Source organism: Podarcis tiliguerta, assembly GCF_965153285.1.
Source record: "Podarcis tiliguerta genome assembly, chromosome: 5".
Classification (NCBI taxonomy): Eukaryota; Metazoa; Chordata; class Lepidosauria; order Squamata; family Lacertidae; genus Podarcis; species Podarcis tiliguerta.
The window spans coordinates 96474712-96491480 of NC_139538.1; the positions used below are offsets into that span (position 1 = coordinate 96474712).

At 43.2% G+C, this 16769-nt stretch overlaps 1 protein-coding gene across 1 annotated transcript in view; it reads right to left on the bottom strand.

The window, feature by feature from the left end:
• The window catches only part of SMC1B (structural maintenance of chromosomes 1B), a 387986-nt gene that overhangs the window by 249178 nt on the left and 122039 nt on the right, over window positions 1–16769 (bottom strand). The window lies entirely within an intron of this gene.

Genomic DNA, 16769 nt, shown 5'->3' on the forward strand with positions numbered 1-16769 from the left:
CTTTGGTTTCCGAACATTTTGGAAGTTGAACAGACTTCCGGAACGGATTCCATTCGCCTTCCAAGGTACGACTGTATGTATAACCTGAGCCTGCGATGGAGGAGCTCACACAGCTTTAAGGATCTTGCTTCTCCCATAGTCACAGGCTTGGCTTCCAGCAGAAATCAGGCATGGTTCTTCCCCGCCTGCTTCCAGCTTCCGGCTTCCGGCTTCTTGCTCGCATAACTCAACTCCCAACTCAGGACAATAAAATGATTCATCTGGTGCGGAAAAGGCCACATTGTGAACACCAGACAAGCCTCTCTGTGGAGGCCATTCCACAATCAGGGCTCCACCGCCACCCCCCCCCCCCACAAAAAAACTTATACCCCATCCATCTGGCCAGGCCTCCACAGCCACTCTGGGCAGCTTCCAACAGGGTATTAAAAACACAATAAAACATGAAACATATACAAATGTTTGCACAAAGTAATTTATACATGTATACATTTATAATTTATACATTTGATATACACTTTTCCCTAATATATGACTATTTGGACACATCATTTGGTTAAAGAACTGCATAGCAAGAATCAGAGAAATGCAAATTTAGGAGGATAACTATGTTTTGGGTCATGCATTATTTAGTGCTGATTAGATAGGGTAGCATTAAAATGTGAACCAAACCAACTATCTGTCCCTAGCAGAGAGTAGACTACGGTTACCAGATTTTTTTTCAATGAATCCAAGGACACTTTTCAACTTCCTATTAAATAGATGGATTTTGTCAGGGGACTGATTTGCAAATCTGGGGACTGTCCCTGGGAAATGGGGAAATCTGGTAACCTTGTTGTTGTTTAGTCGTTTAGTCGTGTCCGACTCTGCGTGACCCCATGGACCAGAGCACGCCAGGCACTCCTGGTAACCTTAGGGTAGACCAAAGTGGGAGATGGTTGCTTCTTAGGTACCTGCTCCCAATCTGCTTAGGGCTTGAAATGTTCATACCAACACTGTTGATTAGCCCAAAATGTCACCCTTTCTAATTTAACTATCAAGGTTTATTTTGAATAGACTGTTTTGAAACTGAAAGAATACCTGCTGATTTCTAGCTGGAAGCTTCCACAATTTTTGCTACTGTTAAAGTGTTGTTATTGCATGGGATAAGGAGGGAGCCAGAAAGGACAGCATCCTGTCAGCATAGACAGGAGCATTTTTCTGCGTGGTGGTTGTGGTGGTGGTGGGGCTTTATTGGAACTAACCCTGGAGTGCAGCAACTCCAGTGATGGAAGGCCCACTGTGATGATCAAATTGCCAGACACTTTGTACATAAAATTGCTCATATCCATGCCAACTTGGATGCTGTTTTGACACTGCTGGAGATAGTCATTGCCAATGCACTGTCTGGTCTTATTGTTAAAGATTTATTTCAGCTTGTGTTGCCTGGGGATAGGGACAAGCTGACAGGAGCTATGAGGCCTGTCACCTGCCCTTTGTGAACACTGAAGGGTGACTGAAGTTTATACAAAATAAGGTAAGGGCACTTAGCCTCCAGGAACAGGAGGAATTTCCTCCACACAAATCAACCCTCTTGCCACTTCATTTATTAACAAATGGGTTTTGTCTTTGCATTTCAAAAATCAAGCTAAATGTCAAATTTAAAATATAAATTTCAAAAATGGAACATTTGCTTTCAAAATTTGGTAAAATTGGATATGTGTGCCCAGTCTCAAATATTCATTTCAGCTCTAACTCCTGTATTCAGAGATACAGAAAAGGGTTTTATCATTTATACTTAGAGCATGGATCAGGGAAGAGGCCCACTGATAATTCAATTTAATCAGAATCATTTTACTTCTATGGCCAAGTTATTGGTGGGGTTTTGAGGGATTTTTTTTGTTGCTGCTGCAAAGCTTTTGAAAACTAAACTAGGGCGCAGGATGGAAATCCTTGAGGATGGTACTTGCCACAGTCCTGCAGCCTCCTATGATTGGCTAATGATGTCACCCGTTGTTATTTCCCTTCCTCTGCTCATGATTCTCTCTGGTCTGTCTTCAGTGCAACATCTCCCTGTTGCCTTTGGATTTGATTTGTGTTTTCATTGGCCAGAACTTGTAAACTTGGAAATATAAAGCTATTTCAGGCAAAAGTTCTCTCCCCCCCCCCCACCTCAGTGTTTTTTCACGGTCTACAGCCACACCCCTGACCTTTTCCTCCAGCCATTCTATTAAACAAACAAGCAGAAGAAATGTGTTATTTCCGCCTCCGACTGTAGTTAACAAGTGCTTTAGAGAGACTGATAGTGATTACAGTGGTACCTCGGGTTAAGTACTTAATTCGTTCTGGATGTCCATACTTAACCTGAAACTGTTCTTAACCCGAAGCACCACTTTAGCTAAGGGGGCCTCCTGCTGCTGCGCCACCGGAGCACAATTTCTGTTCTCATCCTGAAGCAAAGTTCTTAACCTGAAGCACTATTTCTGGGTTAGGAGAGTCTGTAACCTGAAGCGTATATAACCCGAGGTACCACTGTACTGGACAAAATGGAAAGAAAGTTCCAACGATTACAAAAAGGCTACAAAAAGAAATTTCAGGAAGCCAAAGGAGTCTTATCTACAGTGTCAACACCTTCAATTAGGATGTTTGGTTCCAAGCAGAATAAGTGTTTCCTGCACTGCCAAGACTTCTTCGGGCCTCCACAGCACAGGACTCCTAGAATGACGGCAGGAACCAAAGTGCTCCATGAGCAGAGAATCTAATGCCACTGAATGGGTTTGGCTAGTCAAGTCTGGTGAGACCAGGTTTGGTTATTTCCCCTCAACTGTTCAGTCTGAATGATAACCTTCACATCAACTGCATTTGTATATGCATCGTTCCCTCCCAAGGCGGCATACAACACCTGTCACCATGATTTCAGCCCAAGCCTGCTTCATCCATTCACATAAAAGTTTGGCCTGACATTTATTTATTTATTTATTTATTTACTTACTTACTTACCTACTTACTTACTTATTTTGCTCTCCCTACCTGTTCTCCCAGTGGAGACCCCTCCTAGCCAGGATGCAGCACTTGGAATAGTATATAGCCTTTAAAATAACTATCCTGGAACACCTTTGTTCAGAGTGCTTGCAAGATCTAATGGGATTATAGCGTTGGGTGATCTGCTGATGAGTGCAGAATGATTCACTTTGTCTTTTCCATCTTGGGAAAGTTCCCCCACTCACCGTACTACAAAATTTACATGGCAATTGAACAGGCTGCCTCTGTCTGCATGGATATTTGAGTGTATAATTGGAGACCAAAGCTTAATAAACAATTAGCAATAGGTTCTCAACTGGAATGAGAACAACGTTGCAATCATGATATTACAGGGCAGTTGCATGTTTTGATGTGGTCTTAGTATAACAACATGCAAAACGAGATGGCATCATTATGTCCAGCTGAAACAGATTTCAGTGAATCTAAGTCCCCTCACACACACAGACACAGATTTCTCCCCCCTCAAAAAAACAAATAAATAGCTTTTTACCACCATTTGAATTCTCTGAAATGCATTATAGGCAAATATGAAAAATGAACTGCCATTAATTAGCACAATATAAGTAGTTTCAGCAAGAATCCCCCCCCCAATATTTTGTGCTGTGCAATATTCCTCCTTCAGCCTTGTTGCCTCTCTTGCACAATGACTGGTGCCTCTTCCTCGTCCTTGCCAGCAGAGCCACTCAGCTGCTGCAGATGAGGCTTTCACTTTACTCAGAAAAGACCCATTAAAAGTAATGAGCATGCCCCCCTCCAGTCTGCAGGGACCCCACCTGTTCTCCTGGAATCCATCTTTGCCTCCAGACAGCGGCAGCCCCGGGGGGGGGGGGTGTGTGGAGGGGGGCACAGAAGGGGCAAAATATATTTCTAGGTGGGAGAACTATGTTAAGATCTCAGAGAGTGACAGGAGTGGGGGAGCAAGTGAACTGCACATGCCTTGTGTGAAGAAGTAGTTTCATTCTGAATTGCAGATCCATTTCTAGTGTTGTGAGAAAGGGAGAATAAATTGTCTACACCTACATTGCATATGCCAGTCATTATTTTACAGGAATGCAGTCAAAGACAGCTGCAGAGCAACCACTTCACACTCCTGCAGCTTTCCTTGAGTGTGGGGAGAGAGTCTTTTGGATTCTAGAAAGGAAGAGTGTGTCCTTTGGCAAGTATAACACATATCCAAGCCTCTAGATGTTAAACATAAAGATGCCAATAAGGAAGCCGGATTAGATATCTTTATCCCCTGGGTGTTAATATCCCCAAGTTACTGCCAAAGACAGTGAACTAAATGATGAAACTATCTACCCTTTTCACCCTTTCCTGCTAAGGGTCTAGCGTTCTGAGCAGGGGGAGATGCCTCGCCCTTACTACAATGAGGCAGCTGTCCAAGCATAATATTCCAAGATGAGTTCCTGCAGAGGGATGTTGGGTTTTGTGGTGGGGAAAAGCTGGCAGCCATGGACTGTGATCTGTAAAAATCGTCCTTTTGCGTCTTTCCTTCTTGGCAGGCTCCCACAACTCACCCACTACTGTGTACAGTAAAAGATGCAGTATCAACTCTGCTTTTTGAAAGGCAGAGGCAAGTTTTCAGCAGGGTTTGAGAGGAGGGTGGGGGGATGAAATTACTTACTGTGATTCTAGATGTATTTTATTTTACTTTACTTTTACAGCCTCCTGCACATGCTGGGGGGACATAGCTAGTACCACATGGTACCACATGGTACCACAAATGTGCTAGACTTTTCTTCCCTGGCCTGTGTTACCTCAGAGTCCATGCATCCTGTATGTCTTCAGTTAGGAGTACATTAAAGGCAAAGAGAGGTGTGTGTGTGTGTGTACGTGTGTGTGCGTGCACATGTCCGTGCATGTACATGTACAAAATATTGCTGCAATTCTTAAACTATACATACTATTCCTTTCTAATATGGGGCATAGAACAGCTCATGGTTAACTCATTGGGCCAATGCAAACATCCCACTTGCACTGGGAGAGCTGCTTTGCCTTTGCCCAGAGGCTTCAGTAACGACTAGAAACAAGCACCCTGTGAGCAGACAGGTTGCTGGGCTTACTTCCTGTGCTACCATAAATCACCAGTGTGGAACCACCTTTTCTTACTTGTCCACACGGAGCTCATTTACTCATCCTCCTAGAATGAAGTAGGATTAGCCATGCCGAAGCAGTCCTCACACTGCAGAGATGTCCTTTGAATCAGTCTTTTGCTGTCCTGTTTAGGACGTATTTCTTTTTTATATGTTTTATTACTGGAAGTTTTACAAAGCATACAGAACAGAAGCCAATACATCAAATTCCTCACAATGACCCTGATTATACAGCGCCTGAAACTGTAACTGCAGCACAACCTCTTCCTTTTAGGAAATCAAAGCCAAAGACCATGTTTCCGTTGGGACCACTTGCGGTTAACAAGTAAAGGCCTTTTTACTGGAGGTTCCTTACAAGAGGGATTTTATGTCTCCCTCATACTGATGCTCAGTCATCAGAAGGTACCTCTCAAACCGTAGGAATCCTCTCTACAGGGCAAGAACACCAGTCCTCAGCCAGCCAAAATCTTAGCCAAACAGTTGGGTTATGGCACACCAGCAATCTTCCATTCTCTAAGTGCATTTGGAGGGACAGGGAGACATAAATATATCAAAGAGCACTTATTTAATAGAAGCCGCCACACTGCAAACCACAAAGCCCACTGAGCTACATCCAAAGATCTTAGCTCTTCATCAAGCACCACAATAGTCATTGTGTATTGCAGCAGCAAAGAGATTGCATTCATCGGAGACAGGTGCTAAGGAAAGAGTTTTGTTTCTGCAGCTCAACTCTTGCAAATTCTTGGTCAGGTTTTTTTTTTTTTTTATGTTGCATCAAACAGTGACAATATTTTGATGGAACATAAAAAAAAACCTGACCAAGAACTTGCAAGAGTTGAGCTGCCAGTTCAGCCCTGTGAAACTTCAGACAGTTCTAGTCCCATGCCTCTTGCTCTCTGACAGGTTGGCAGGACTGAAGCAAGAGTGTTTGGCTGAAATGCACATAGGATTCTGACCCTTAAGGGGAGTGGTCATAGTTAAGAGGTAGAACAAGTAGTTTATATGTGGACAGTCCTTGGCATCTCCAACCAAGAGATCTTAGGAATCACGGGTGGGAAAGACCTGTGACTGAGCGAACCTGCAGACCCACTCTCACTTTCACTATACCAGAGGTAATAATATTTTGGAGCCAGTGGGCACTTTTGGAATTTTGTGTCGTGGGCACCCATCACAACCACCAAAGGACCCATCAACACGAAACACTGTAACAGGCAATGAGACACAGAACAGGGGTTTTTTCCGGGGGGGGGGGTTGTTAGTGCAGTTTGCCAATCATTTGTGATTCCTTTTTCAGTCAGCAGAGTCATCCAGAAAGTCTTTCAGAATCTTCTTCCTCAATTTGGATCATCTGTTGGTGAACTCCCATGTGGGTATAAGCACCTCATCCATTCCAGTTCTTAAAGTATTTATTGTACAATTAACAGTACAGCTTATATACGGTAACTACTGGTCTAAGAAAAACAAGGTAAACTATATACAGAAAATCATTCCTCCTTTGTGCTCTTCAGCCATCTGGACAGAGCGACTGCTTCCACACCAATCACACTTCTCTTCTCCGGAGTCTGCCTTCTAAAGAAGCCTGTTGCTAAGAGCAACCCTGTTGCTGGGGGAGATCTGTTGCTAGGGGCAAACTTGTTGCTATGGGCAAAACTTTTCAAGGATCATTTCAAGCCCATGTTTACACTAAACTAACTTATCTCAAATGAGTAGGGTTCCAAGTCTAAACACTTTAACTGACAATGGCTCATAGAAGTTTTTTTTTGGGGGGTGTCATCACCACTCCTTAACCAAAACTCTATTCTGGTTGTCAATGATGGCAAATCTTAATCACGGGGGCAGGGAAGTAAAGTCACACTTGTTTGTTAATGAAGTCATTGATGCTTATGCAAGATCTTCTGAGGAGACTCTGCAGACCATTCCAGGACCAGCGATTGTCACTTGGTTGCAGTGCCGAAGTGGGCCATCTTGCTGTTGACAGCCCTCGCCCTCTGGAAAGTCCTCCCTTTAATAGTTTGTGAGGCTGAGATAGTAATGACTTTTGCATGCCTCTTAAAAGCCTGTTTTAATCAAGCTCTCTGGGATGTTCCCTCTTAACTTCTGAATCCTCAGTTTTTATACGTGGCTCAGTTTTAGGGCCTTTCCACACTTTCTATTTATAGCGGTACAGTTGCTGCTTGATCCGCTTTTCAGAGTGAATTTGTAGCTAATAGTCTGCACCTTTGGTCACATATGGCTGTTATTAGAAAGCAAGTGCAGGATTTTCCTTTCCACACTAATGGTGGGCTGTGCCCAAATGGAGAAAATTTCTGTGGCTGTAGTTACACCCTTTATGTACCCTTCTGTTCCTCCAGCCTACAAATGTCGGTGTTATGAGCATGCGCCTGAGGATATCCCTTTCATGACTTTCCTCTTCTTCCTTTTTGGTTTTTAATGCCTAATATTCAGGAGTTCTGATATTACAGCAGTATAGGGAATTAGCAGAGAAACTGCCTGCCTGCCTGAGCTATGGTGAACCTGGTTATTGTGGTGAAATTTCATCTGCAGCTAATAACTGCTGTTGTGGGCAGTATTTTGACTCAGACCCGTTGTCTCTCCTATGAACTGAGCCTGCAAGCTATAAAAATTATATTAAAAATTATATTATTCATTATATAGAATACATATAACAAAATAAACATTTTATAGGACAGCTCTCCTCCAATATTGTGGTATCAACTGGGATCATAGCCTAGTCTGTTCTAGTATCCTTTTTTAAAAACAGAAGATTGGGGTTGGACCTCTCCTTTCTATAATACTGCAGGATGAGCACTTTGGGTGAAGAATGTTGGCATCTTCTTCTTTTAGTCATGCAGGGCAGGATTTTCTCTTTTTATGCTATTGCAGGTTAAAAACTTTCGGTAAATAATTTTGTTTCATACTTTTTCATCACTATCTTTTTATTTACAATTTGCAAATACTTTGGGACACTTTATGTAGCAAGTGATTAATGCATATATTAAATATATAAATAATTAGTCAGTGCTGCACCATAAGCCTCCTTAGGCAGGGCTAAACTTGAGAATATGCAGGACATCTAGTCAGAATTGCCATTGGTCCAAGGCTCAAGGCGTTTTGCAGAAAAGGGCTGTAAAACATCAAATACCATCCCTGCTGGAAGAAAGACAAGATATCAATCAGAAGTAGGTGGGTGCAGTAGACAGAAGGGAAATGGTTGGACCAAAGCAGGAGGTTCTAAAATAGACGCAGGGAAGCATTCATCCCTAGGTTCAGTAAGGTCAGAGGGGATCCTTGGAACGTCTTGGAAGAGAGCCATGCTTGATTGAGCCTGGAGAGGACAGCCCAGCCTCCCATCCTAGCTTCTCTTCTTTGGATCAGACACCATGGGAGCTGAGTATTTAAATTTAGTTGATTAATCACATAAAAATCTTTTGATGGGTGGAATTGGTGCCTCTGATTAATTAGGGGGCAATTAAAAATAACATAAACCAGTACTTCCAAAAACAGCAGATGATAGGAGAAGCATTCTGCACTCTCTCACAGATGTGGGCAGGTATGCCTCTTTTAAGATAGTGCCTATGCTAACAAAATACATGTGCTACCTTCCAACTGGAAAGGAAGGATACTTTCATCTTCAGAACTATTGCTTTTATTTATATCCGTAGAAAAGCAGATTTCATCAATAAATATGCAGCAACCTCCCCACCCCCCTTCTCACAAGGTTGGAACTTGGAGAATGAAATTGCTGGGCAGTGAATTCAGGATAGATGAAAGAAAACCCAGCACACCCTTAAATATGTAATTCCCTGCTACAGGCTGGTGGTCATTAGGCTGGATTGCTTTCTAGAAAAATGAAGCGTTAGTCCTATTCCTGGAGGAGGAGGAGAGGGCTGTGAATTGCTATTATCCATGATAGTTAAATAGAACCTCCATGTTCAGAGGCATTAGACCTCTGACTGAATTACTGGGGAGTAAACAGAAGGGAAGATCTGTTGACTTTGTGACCCACTTGTAAGCATCCTGGAAGCAGCTGGGTAGGCACTGCTCAAAACTGAATGCTGGAGGAGATGGACTGTTCGCCTGATCCAGCCAAGCTATTCTAATGTTCTTATGACTCATAATTGTCTGTCTCTATTTGCCTATTCAGGGGTTTTGTCCACCACTTGTTAATGCATTCAGCATTCCCTTGTGTAAATAGATGTAAACATTTCAAAGCAGGGTCCGTCTTCTTTTCCTCTCTGCATTCGGAGACGGTGCCAGGAGTAGGGATATGGCATGAGATCACACAAGAGCCCACTTGCTATGGATGGGTAGCAATGAGGTTAGCCCTATGGTGTGCCTAGATGTCTTCCAAGCCCTGATTAGTCATATGGACACACTGCAAACCCCGTCTTTAAAACTGAGCCTTGCTTTTAAATCAAGTCACTCTGTGGTGGAAGCCACAGTTGCAACTGAGATGCTGCTGATACTGTGTTAAGTTGGCTCCTCATGAAAGCAGAGAGGAGGTGAGGGGGAGGGAGATGGAAAGAGGGGTGGGCAAGGAAGAAGAGATATTAAGGAGAGGGGAGAATATGGAAAATAAGTCTTAAATAGGATTTAATGAGATGTAACAGGGATGGGCAAAATTACCACACTTGTGTACTCTCTCTCTCTCTCTCTCTCTCTCTCTCTCTCTCTCTCTCTCCCTAAATGTTACTCCTAAGCAATTAAAAAAAGTGAATGGACAAGTCCCTTTCAGTACATATACTATGAAAACTCGACCTTCTCCAGCCCCAGCCTGGCACTGGGGGAATATGGGCTGGAAACACAGGCAGCTGCTTTAACTGAGTCAAACCATTGGTCCACTGAGCTCTGTACTGTCTGCACTGGCTGGCAGGAGTCTCTGATAATAAAACCTGGGCCCTTCTTCATGCAGAGCAGATGCTCCACCACAGAGAGGACAGGGGCACAGCTGGGCCATCTGTGGGGCAACAAGATGCAGGAGGAGCAGGGGCAGGGACGGAAATGGGTGGAAGAGGAGGTGGGGCAGGGTGAGACCCTAACTTGTTCTAACTGTATTAAGGAGAGAATCATGCCCACCTGAGGGGGGAGGGGACAAGTCCTACATACTATATACCCATTCAGGACCATGGCTGACAGCTGACATATCCCCCCCCCCCCCGCCCTGCACATTCTATATTTTTGTCTCACATTGAGGGATTTTAAAACATTTCCTCCACTGATCTCACAACCGTGCCTTCCACCTAATGTGCCAAAGCGAATGTTTTTCATTTTTTCCATTTTAGTATTGTAAATGTGAGGGCTGATTCATCAGATGTACTTTTTCTATAGGAAGCAGACCCTGGCACAGGTATACATGGCATGCTCTGGTTACATCCAGACTAAACTATTGCAACGTGCTCCCTGCAGGGCTGGAGAATCAAGGTCACTTAATTGATTTCCAATTTTTCCATTCTGAAGTTCAGTTCACCACATTTCCACTTGAGTTTGTGAATTTAAAAAAAATCTTGAAAATTTACCAGAATTTTACTGTGCATTGTTCCTAACGTATACGTTTGAATGCATTTTTTGCCTAATATAATGCGCTTTTCATTTTTTAACGAGTATGTATATGCTAATGCATACTTCCCTCTAACACACACATTTTTGTTCATAGTTTTGGTTGGAAATTTGGAGGCATGAGAATTTTGAAGAACAGCTGTGCTTTGGTGACTTAGCTACACTTTGCATTAAACTTAGCTCTTGATTTCTCAGCCCCATTTAAAGTGCTGGTGGTGACCATTAAAACCCCTACATTTTGGGACCAAGCTATTTGACAGACTCTCTTAGAGTTGTATTTGGTTGAGAGACACTAGAGAAAGGGCCTGCTCAGTGGTGGGTCCAGATTTATGGAACTTCCTTCCCAAGGAAGAATACAGGGACCCTATTTTGCCAGTTGTAATCAATCCATGATTTCAAAAACATGTATTGTGATGTGGCTTAATTTCTAAACATGAGATATAGAATCCAATCTTGTCTGAAAATCTTACTTGGACCCTTTTTTCAGGGAGGAGGAAATGGTGCTCTGCACATGTGTAAATGACACACTTTCCTAAATCAAGTCCCATTGTGTGGAAACAGCAAAGTTAAAAATGGAAGCCTTACTGAGTTAAAATTTCACCAGCTAACCCAACTGCCCTAAGCAGGTGCCAATGGATCCATGATGTAGTTCAATTGGTGAAGTTAAGCAGGTGTTGTCCTGGATGGGAGACTATGTGGGGATAATAAGTGAGGCGCAATCCAGCCTTGGAGTTACAGTTAAGGGTGGATCCCAAACCTGACATGTTTGAAAACTACTGGTTAAAAATAATAACATTGCTTCCTGCTGTTCCAGGGATCAAGATGCCAGATGATATTTTGCTGCAACTGACTATGGCTTTAATGAAGAGCAATTGCTTTGTCTAATCAAAAGAGAGAGGAAGCATATATTTAAAAGCCCCAAAACATTTCCATTTAATGACGCACATGGGCAGCACATTTTAAGTGGCTAAACTTCCTCAGCAAACAGCCAGGGTGCACCTGTGCCACAGCTGGATCTAATCTGTGGAGGACTGTACTTTAGAAGCCATTGCCGGATTCAGGCTGGAAACAAAATAATGCCCCACCCAGGCATATTCCAATCCGCAAACTACTTTAACATTTCAGAGGGGAAAGAACAATCCTATTCTGTGGGTTAAAGAAATCCATAGAAGATTTATGTGTTGCTGGGGATTTCTGTGAAATTCTGACCGGGGGAGTCGGGGAAAGAGCAGGATCACACATCCGGACTTGAAAGAAAGAAAAGACTGGAGAGAGCGGCAGAAGAGGAGGAGGAGTCTTATAAAGGTCAGTAGCATTTTAAGGAATTAGGATTTGGAGAAGGGGCAGTGAAGCATCTCTGTTGACTACATCTTCCAGACCCACAAGCTGAACACGCAGCAACCATAGCAAAGGAACCATATCAAAGACTGCTCTATGGATTTGTCTGGATGGATAGCCTGCCCTCTCAAAAGCTAAAGACTTGGTTATCATTTGGGCAAAAGAGAGTTTTGGACCAGGTGGGGTTGTTCCTCAGAAGCACAGATATATTTCTGGCCAGCTTCTACAGTGCACAAATGGTTGAGTTCAGCAAAATGGAAAACAACAATTTTCCTGCTATGTGAATGAGCCTGTATTTGTTGTGGATTCACACATTGCCCCCTCCCCATCTTTCATGGTCATGAGAAGAAAATGAGGAATTTTCACTCTTGGTTAAGACAAATTGCAGTTCTCAAAGACATCTTACTAACTAGGGAATGTTTTGAATATAAAACCAGGGGGTATTATTACCATTATAATTTATTACTCATCCTTTACCCTAAGGTCACAGGGGCAGTTGCAACATTAAAATGCAATATTAAAAATAGTTCAAAACAACTTACAATCACAAAGATAAGATGGGTTAAGATGGGTCCTAAGCATATAAAGCTTGTGTCAAAAACCAGTATAAAGAGCTGCATTTTCAGCATTTGCAGTAAGCTATAAGAATGAAGGAGTTCCAAAATTTATGGGCCTCCACAGAGAATGCTTTCTCCCAGGGCTGCATTCTCCCTGTCCCTTAGCATTCAGATTTGGATTTCACCTGCTGCTTTGGATTTGCACCCTGCATGTCACTTGCACTCTGATGAAGCCTTTGAGAAATGTAACTAGTAAAGTGTAAAGCTTGGTTTTCAGAATTTTTGCCAGCTAGCAACCAATCTCAATTGCTTCCTTTGCAAAATGTCGCCTCTGGATTTTGCCTCAGCACTGGCCTTAAGCTCCTCTGAAGGGCAGCATCAAATAGTCACACCATAAACCTCTCTCCCAAGGTCATTTCTAGCTCTCTATAATTCACTGAAGCCCATTTCTTAACAGCCTCTTTACATATATGAATTCATATTGTAATAGCCGTTGGCTACAAATCCTGACAAGACAGAAGTACTGTTTTGAGGGGACAGGGGGCAGGCAGGTGTGGAGGACTCCCTGGTTCTGAATGGGGTAACTGTGCCCCTGAAATACCAGGTACACAGCCTGGGAATCATTTTGGACTCACAGCTGTCCATGGAGGCGCAGGTTAATTCTGTGTCCAGGGCGGCTGTCTACCAGCTCCATCTGGCACGCAGCCTGAGACCCTATCTGCCCGCCGACTGTCTCGCCAGAGTGGTGCATGCTCTAGTTATCTCCCGCTTGGACTACTGCAATGCGCTCTACGTGGGGCTACCTTTGAAGGTGACCTGGAAACAGCAATTAATCCAGAATGCGGCAGCTAGACTGGTGACTGGGAGTGGCCACCGAGATCATAAAACACCAGTCCTGATAGACCTACATTGGCTCCCAGTATGTTTCCGAGCACAAGTGTTGGTGCTGACCTTTACAGCCCTAAATGGCCTCCCTCCTGTATATCTGAAGGAGCGTCTCCACCCCCATCATTCAGCCAGGACACTGAGGTCCAGCTCTGAGGGTCTTCTGGCGGTTCCCTCACTGAGAGAAGTGAGGGAACCAGACAGAGGGCCTTCTCGGTAGTGGCACCTGCCCTGTGGAATGCCCTCTCATCAGATATCAAGGAAATAAACAACTATCTGACTTTTAGAAGACAGCCCTGTTTAGGGAAGTTTTAAATGTTTCATGTTTTATCATGTTTTTTATATTCAAGCCACCAAGAGTGGCTGGGGAAACCCAGCCAGATGGCCGGAGTATAAATAAATAATAATTATCATTATTATCATTATTATGAAAATGAAAATAAATTCCCACCAGGGATTTTGGGGCTACCAGTCGCAATCCAGTCCCTAGTAGGAAAATCCCAAAGCACCTGCAGCTACCACCTCTGGCATTTGTTTTGCCACTCTGCTCATGACCCACACGCTTTCCCTCCTGCCATCTTTCTCTGCCATATCTTAACATCTCTATGCTTTGTACCAGGGATAGGTAACCGGTGGCATTACAGATGTTGATGTACTACAGCTTCCATCAGCCGCCACCACCCTGACCAATGGCAGGAGGCTGAGGAAAGTTGTAATAGGCCAACGAAGCTGGAAGATCCCTGCTTTGTGCTTCACCCAGGGATACTCGGAAAGCAAACTTAGTACCTTTTGCGCACAAAGCTCTTGATTTTATGTCTTATTTTGCATTTCAATTGTTTTTACTTATTTATTGTAAGCTGGGCAGAAATACCTTATGTTATGGAGCAGCCTACAAATGCTGTAAATAAAATTATAAAATAAAATTTGAAACCACATTCTTATCATTCTGGGGAAGAACAGCCTGCATACCTGGACAGCTGCTCTTGAGCCTTTCTTATTTAAGCTTCTAGACCTTTGATTATTGAACTTTTGAAAGAATGAACTCTACTCAATAAAAGCATAATTACACAGCTATATTTGTTCAGCCAACTTCCCCTGTTGATTTCACATACCATCTGATTTCCTCATTCTTGGTGTTTAATCTGTCAGATCAGAAACCATGGCTTAATAATAGTTTGTTAGTACAGGATAGACACGCAGAAAGGAGAAATTGGAGTGCCAGTGAAATAGCTTAGTGTAGTAAGTTTAACATTCAATTAACCAGTAAAGCACTATAAAGCTACACCCACTGTAATTTCCAGCAGGGAAAGGTTGGTCATGTTATGCTTTCCTAACCACATTTTTTTATTTTTTTTTTTGAGGGAGGGGGGGGTTAATGACTGGCTGGATGCCAGTGGCAGTCCTATCCTGGGCTAGAGGGATTCTAACAGTGGCCTCCTTCAGGCCAAAATGATAGATGCAGCCAAAATCATTGGCTGATTCCACTGGTTGAAACAGCCAAATAATCCCAATGTACTTGAATTCCTTTAAAAGAGGGAATGTGCTGAAATCCTTCTTAAAAAACACCCCCCCCCCTCATAATCCATAAAGTCTAGTATGTGTTGCATTGATGCTCTAAAAATAGGGAACCTTTTCTGTGTCATTTTTGGTGGGTGTGGAAATAATTTTATGTTTTAACACTCTGGTGCTGAGATTAGACTTTTATTCCCGTGCTAGGAATATTGAGAGTTTCAGGAAATTACCATGAGATTGAAAAAGAACATTGCTGGTGTGCAAAAGATGTATTTTCTTAGATATTTCTCTAGCTGCCCCACCCCTGACGTAAAGTACCACACACTGGAGAGATTCACAGGGGGCCGTTTGCCCCCCATGGCCTGTTCTTGGGTCCCTGTGGACATGTGCTTCCCTTTTAGACTTTGTGATTGTTCATCGGACCCCAATGAAAGCTTGGCAGATCCTCAGTTGTAACTCGTGTGAAGGAGGCAAGCAAGATGAAAGAGTAGTACATTTAGCTGCCACAAGTCTTATTCCACCCCCGATCCTGTGGAATCTCCAAAGCACAGAGATTCCTCCACATATGGAGGAATTCCTTGTGATCTAGAATCCCTGAAGGACGTCTGCTGCCAGCCTAAATGGTAAAACCCGGCTCTTTTCTCAGGCCTTTGTGGATTGTGCAGTTGTGTCCTAAATATTGTAATAATGATGTTGAATTCATCTGCTATTGGAATATTAATATTATTACCTGTTCTGTTTTTTAATGAAACCATTGCTTTTAATAGAATTATGTACCCAGCCCTGACTTAGATGAAATACACAGCAGACTATCAATGGTTTACACGAATGAATGATTTAAATAAAACAAACCTGGATCCCCTAGGGTTCTAAATCATACAGGGATCCTCAGTGCACAGAACAGTCTCCCTGCTTCAAATGATATTCCCCAATAAGACAATGGCAGGAGCTATGCTGCTCCACATTTGCCCCCTTCATGTGAATAATGCCTAAAGATGGCTCTGGTTACCATGTAAAGTGGAAGTAAAAGAGCATCCTAAAGGGTGACCCCAGAGCCTCACAAGTGTTGGCTTCATTTTTCTAGCCAGCCATTCTTTGTGGTTACCACCAGTCCTCAACCACACCATTGTCAGCCATTCGTGTGCAGACCAGGCTATGGAGAAGGTAAGAAACACTAGAGGCTTCGCCCACTTGCTTGGAAACTGGATCTGTGTGCTGCCAGATGCTCTGCTCACCCGACAGCTGGGTGCACTCTCCCATGGAAAGCTGCGAGTGGATTTGTGGATGTCTAAGTGACACAACAGAGTATTCAAGTAAAAAATCGGACTTAGAAGCAGAGGGGACACAATGCGTATCCGTGCAGAGGTCCGCAGCACCTCCCAATGGCTTTTGCAGGATATTGGTCCTATTTTTGTTGTGTCTCTGACATAATCTGCTACTGAAAATTAAGAGTAAAGCTGCCTGGAGCCATGTATGAGAACTGAACAGGGCTGAGCAGTGCTAGTCATATATATATATATATAGTGCTCAAGAGCAAACTGTTGCTTCCATGGGTGGACTCTCAGAGGTTCTTCATACACTGCTCTTTTAAGATTTACACCAAAGATGTGGGAACTTGGATTGGCTGCTGCTCCCCATTGTGTGTGTACCTGATGGAAAGCCTGTTTTTGATCTCTGCAATGTGAAAAACAGCCTGCAAAGGCTTGGGTGTATGTTAACTTTCTGAACTCGTGTATTATGGCTTGTGAAATGCTTATGAAAGCCAATCTGGGCGTATTCCTAGAAGAGTGCACAGGAACACCAATGTCAA